The sequence below is a fragment of the Schistocerca serialis genome, chromosome 9 (assembly GCF_023864345.2).
Source record: "Schistocerca serialis cubense isolate TAMUIC-IGC-003099 chromosome 9, iqSchSeri2.2, whole genome shotgun sequence".
Classification (NCBI taxonomy): domain Eukaryota; kingdom Metazoa; phylum Arthropoda; class Insecta; order Orthoptera; family Acrididae; genus Schistocerca; species Schistocerca serialis.
In genome coordinates, this window is record NC_064646.1 from 333,248,121 (window position 1) to 333,254,374 (window position 6,254).

The 6,254-nt window shown below is 41.4% G+C and overlaps 1 pseudogene; it reads right to left on the reverse strand.

The window, feature by feature from the left end:
- Positions 1-5,563: 5,563 nt before the first annotated feature.
- Positions 5,564-5,680, reverse strand: LOC126420283 (5S ribosomal RNA; annotated as a pseudogene).
- Positions 5,681-6,254: the final 574 nt, after the last annotated feature.

Here is a 6,254-nt window from a genome sequence, read left to right on the forward strand (position 1 = left end):
ACCAATGTGTGTGGTGTAATGTAGTGAGAGAGGATATCGTCATATAACAAATATTTAGAATAGCTCCTCAGTAACTGGGAACCATCAAAATCACTTCTGACTTTCTTACAGGGGATGAGTACGCAGACGGTGACGGAAATTCGGAAGGAAGCAATCTGATGTTCACGTATTTGCAGCAACCTAGACCGAATTTTTCAAAGTGTAGCGGTGCGATTCGTGCGGTTTTGGTTAGGCACACGAGAGTGTCAGAGACATTCCCAACATTTTTTAACTAAATGCTGTAACGTAAACGATTCTGTGCAGTAAAAATAGGCGCACTTATAAGGCGGAAGACTCACCATCTTAACGAAATCAGCGCTATACGCTTCCTCACTCTTGCATCCAGACATATGCACGCAAGTAAATTCTGCCATTAGTTCAGCTAGAACGTGACGTGGCATGTCTTTGAACATCCAGTAACTTCAAATTTACTGGTGAATTAAAATCCTGTGTCACACCGGGACACCTGTCTGGAACCTTTGTTTTACATGGGCAATGCTCTATCAACTCATACATCCAGTTATACAAATGACCCATCGTCGTTTCACCCTTACTATCACTTATGTCATACATTCCCAACTTCACAGAGGGTTCCCTGCGTAACTTAGCACTTCAGGCAAGAAGTATATCCTGAAGAAACACCTTAGCCACGTTGTATGCGTTGTTTTAAATGCGCGTTTGCCTGTTCTGCGATATTCCTTCTTCCATGAGTTATAATCTACGCAGTGGACCTCTGTGAAGATTGGAGGATAGGGGAGAGGGAATAACAGAACTGATGCCGTGAGAATGGGTCGTTGCTCATAACTAGATAGCTCAAAGAGTAAGAGTATCGCTCACTAAGGAGAACTAATTGATTTGAGGTATTTGACAATACTGTTGGCAGGAATGGTAACACTTTTGTCAGCCTCCTACTATAAAGAATCTACGATGGGTTGGATTCTTTTTAATGTGTAATATTCGTAGGTTAAATATGAATCTAGCAGAGAAGAAAAGCTTATAACCAGCGGTATTACTGATCTTTATACCCAGCCCCTCACGAACGTATCAGCACTCCTTACTTGATGTTGTTTCGTCACGTAGACTATTCTTGAAAGAATGCTAAAGTTCATGGAACGGAATTGTAGCCGCTAGAAGAGAAAATATTACGTGCGCATTATGAGGCCTCCTAATATTCGCTATAAAATAACATACTATGACATTAAGTATTTCGCAGTTTTGCTCAAATTTTTTAAATTCATAAAAGTTGCAATTAACGATAGCACAACCTGAGCACATTTTACGGAAAACAGCTATATGAATTCAGAAGAAAGAGAAAAGCACTTAATGTCAGTTAACGGTAATTTCCATCAAGAAGTCTTTATTTGCCCTAAGAACGCAGAAAGTTTGCTTTCATCTGTTACTAGCGCAGATGAACTTTATAAACATGTCCTAATTTCAGTAGCACTGGTGTTTCTACCACAAAATATTTAAAAAACCTTTAACTAATTATAATCACTATTTTTCCCAATCTTAAATGAAATTCCTACAACCTTTGCCATCTCATTTCTTAATAGTGTTGGTGTAGTGATGTTACATTTACCATAAAGTAATTTTACCAGAATCGTTATAAAATAATTTCTAGCCAAGATGGGTTTCCAGAGGTTGCCATCACATAGAAATAGAACTAATTTTAGTGCACCTGCCTTTAGATAACTGCCTCTTTGAATATTTCCATCAACATTAACAATTAGAAAGTTAACTATTAAATTAAAACATTGTGTTTTTTAGGAAACATTGTAGACTAAATTTTGTACACCTACATTGCTCTGCTACTGATGCGGCCAGAAAACGGGTGACGTTAGTTATCACAATGTAGAAGCCTGCAGATAATAATATTTCCCTGTGAGCGAACGCCCCGTTGCAGATCTTTTAATTGGATGCCACGTCTGCAAATTCTGTGCCCCTATCGCACCCATTAGTCCTACTAGTTGTAGGGGATCTATAGCTACATGATTACTCCGGAATACTGAATTAATTCCCTGACAGATGGCTAATCGAACCACCTTAGAGCTACCTGTGCTCCTTTCCAGTCACGAACAGCGCTCGAGAAAGACGAACACCTAAGTCTCTCCGTTCGAAATCTCATTTCGCTTCTTTTATTACGATAATCATTCCTCCCTATGTTGATGAGTCTCAAAAAAATACTTTCACACTCTTAGGACAAAGTTTCTAATTGAACTTTCATGAGAAGTCACTGCCACAACGATAAACGTCTCTGTTTTAGTGACTGCCACCCCAGTTCGCGTATCATATCCGTAGTACTCTCTCCCCTGTTTTGCGATTTATTCGGTGTCCTCTGTCAGTCCTATCACATGCGGATGCCACATCACACAGCAGTACTCCAGAAGAGGACGGACACCTTAGTACAAGCCGTCTCTTTGGTAGACCTGTTGCATTTTCTAAGAACTCTACGAATAAATCGCAATCTTTGGTTTGCTTTCCCACCAAAATTACTAATTTGATCGTTCCAATTTATTCATAACTGTAATAGATAGATATTTAGTTGAATTTACAACCTTTAGATTTGTGTTTTTTATTTTGTGACCCAAATTTAGCACATTATTTTAGTACTCATGTGGCTTACTTCACATTTTTCATTAATTAGAGTGAGAATGCGAACCACGTGTCATTCTTAGCAAATCTTTACATCGCTGAATGGTGAACCCTGGTTCAAACACATACTGAAACACAGTGTTTTGATCGATATCCGGCCCCGCAATCTTTCAGTATCTAGTCACCCAGTTTAAGAACTATTAGACACTAAACCTGAAGATATAAGCTGTGAAAGTTTCATTAAAAAATGTGTTATTTTCGCTGATAGTTTCTATTTATTCATGTTGCACTGGCCACTGCTTTACTTGGTTTGTCTGAAAGGCTGCCTGGGAAGCTGTTTTTGTTGGTAACAAGTTAATCTGACTGCGTGAATTGCAAGGAAGGGTACTGATATCGCCTAAAAAGAAATCCGGATTCTACCTACGTTACTTTTAAAACTAGTAACACCACCTTTTGTACTTCTTTACATGTCTGACATGGAATTTGATAAAACCTTAACTTATTTCTGGTCGTTTGAAAGGAAGTCCTTTAAAATCTGAAATGTAATTTCTTTTCTTTTTCTCTTTTGGCTTACCTGTTGCATTGCGTAACGTTCCGGCAACTGCTCTCTGAAATCTGTTGCTGCTGCTATAGAAAGCTGCTAAAAATGGCAGCAAATTAACTGCAAGGGGTCTCTGTGTACAACGAGTGCATGTACTGTGTCTGCATTTTAAACTGCAATTGTGAAACCTTATCTAAGAAATGACAATGATTTTGAAATGGATGGTGATGTGGTAAATTATGTTAATGCTGATTCCTTTAAAACCTCTATTGGAAATTTAGAAAAGTCACTTTACAAAAGCATTCTTCATTTTGATCGAGAGTCTCGAAGAAATTACATACTCTAAAAACAGTTCAAAGTTGTTTGTACAACAGTGTCATATTCAAGGAATTGGTACAAAATATATATTATCATCGTAGATTAAAAAAATGCATTAATTGAGTCAATCTTTCCTGAATTGTCGTTAATGTTACCTAATTAAGAAAAGCGGAAAAGTTTCGTGTGAATAGTAAATTATTATAATGATGCGCAGGCAGTAGCTCGCGAACAGTTAAGGCAAAGAAAATGAATTATTTCCCTATTATGAAGTCTTCGTCAAAGTAATAAAAAAATCTTTCTCTTTCGCAGTAAAGTTATCAGAACCATAATACAAATTCAGTTTCCCTTACAAAGATAAATTTTCATCATTTTTCCCGTTACACTTTCTCGGGCGTGGCTCGTTTCGCTACTATATGAAGCGGACTGAGTATCTCTGCGGCTAGCACTCCTGAGGCAGCGACCCACGAAGAGATGATATTGCGGACGCGCAATGTCTCAGATTTCATTGAGCGCTATCCGAGAAACAAAGAAGGCGTGACTGCCGTCTGTGTATCCAGGTTATAAGGGAAGCTCATAGTAAAGAAACATCAACACCTCCTTCAGCTGGATGTTCAAATTTGACTGACGAAGTTCCTGACACGAGTTTTTCAGAAGAAGACAAAGGAATCATGATATTAGAGAAGCGGATATTATCTGTATTGATGAAATTTTTTAGAGTATAGAAGGAAATGGAACGAACACCTAGAAAGAATGGAGAGTGATGGACTCCCCTAGAAGGGGAGGATGAGATATGGGTACCGCAGTACGTATTTTCGCCTAATACATGAATAGAAGAAGAAGAATAAGAACAAGAAGGATTTAGTACGAGTAGTTATAGCCTTACTGTCTTCGATACGTTTCTTTATGACTTTCAACTTTGTTGTGCTACGAGCAGGTGATCGCCGGCTGCACAGTACCTGCCCCTCCGCGGTGAGAGGGTAGACGTCCAGCATGACGCTGAAGGGCCGCGTGGCGCCCCTGACGTTGTGCAGCTGCTGGGTGTGTGGAGCAGGTTTCTGTCCCAAGGGGTGGTAGACGACCTCGGTGTACAGCTGCGTCTGAGTGGGCTGACGGCCTGGCAAGGGTGGCGGGGGCGTCGGGAACTGGAACTGGCTGATCTTGTCCAGCGAGCGTGCCGGCAGCGCGAACCGCAGGCCACTGTTGGCCAGCAGGTTGATCTGCCGTCAGAACGATGGTCTGGTTCCAGCAGCTGCACTACTCTCCTCGTTCCATTCGTCATCTAATCTAACATCTACAGATACAGAATAAGCGGGAGTGGAGGGCTACATTCTAGGAGTGTTTCCAGTTACAAGTAAATTAGCTTTCGAATGCAGCGATGGATTACAACTTTTTTATTGCATGATCGATTTCGGGAATGCCAACTCCATCATCATTGAAATGCACATCTAATCGACGTTAGGTATTATTTTTTCGGATGCAGCTGGATCTCATCACTTGTCAGCAATAGGTCCACAAAACGACATACAAAATAAGTCTACTGCCAGCTGGAGAGGTGTCTCTTATGCGTGGTGTTGTGAATGCGGGATCTAAAATATCACGAGTTATTTCTAAAGATGTGGCTGTTAGCCCCAAAACTGATTATGCAATAACGAACTTAAAATCCATCTTTGCAGACAGAAGCTAATTTGTTCATAGCTATTAATCATCAGATGACTGTGTGCATGCATGAGATGAAAAGTGAAAAAAAGAAATAAAACTATAGGAATAGTCTGAGTGAACCTGTAACAGTGTCGCAAAGTGAGATTCGGATCCACCTGTTTTCCTTTCACAGATACGCCTCTCCTAAGAGAACATACTGCTAATTTGTAAAAGCACTCCGTCTTCAGGCCACAAGTGGCCCATCGGGACCATCCGACCGCCGTGTCATCCTCAGTTGAGGCTGTGGATAGGAGGGGTGTGTGGTCAGCACACCGCTCTCCCGGTCGTTATGATGGTATTCTTTCACCGGAGGCGCTACTATTCGGTCGAGTAGCTCCTCAATTGGCATCTCGAGGCTGAGTGCACCCCGAAAAATGGCAACAGCGCATGTCGGCTGGATGGTCACCCATCCAAGTGCCGGTCACGCCCGACAGCGCTTAACTTCGGTGATCTCACGGGAACCGGTGTATCCACTGCGGCAAGGCCGTTGCCCCTGCTAATTTGTAGATGATTTATTATTCCCGTTCTTCTTACATTTATCGCTTCTGGCACAAGGTTCCCGTCCTCGGGATTTGGAATAATTTACTTATTTTTAATTTGGCCTCCGAATGCTCTCCCTGACACCACGACTGGCAAAGTACGCTAATGCAGAGAAATCGTGTGCGCCATCTCTGTGTGAACGGTGTACCCTGCGTTCCGAGTGTTATCGCATTATGAATTCTTTGCCTCGTTTCCTGTGACTAGGAATTCGGTCGGCTACCATTTGAGGATTTGACTAAAGGACTGTTTGAAACCATCTAAAACCCAAAGCAGTCGGTGTGCCAGCCCTCGATCGTTAATCCTCCGTGGATATTCGATTCATATCAGCCACACCCGACTGACTCGGAATCTAAACTACACCAGCAGGGCCTTCCACAACGATCAGTCAGAGTGAACATCTACATCATAATCGTACTGGGGAGACATCATTAGAAGCAAGGTAAACTGCTGGGGCTATAAATGTTCGCCTTTGCTTCTCAGGCTGTCTTTCTACTAAGATCGACATGATGCACCAAAACGGTTCCTA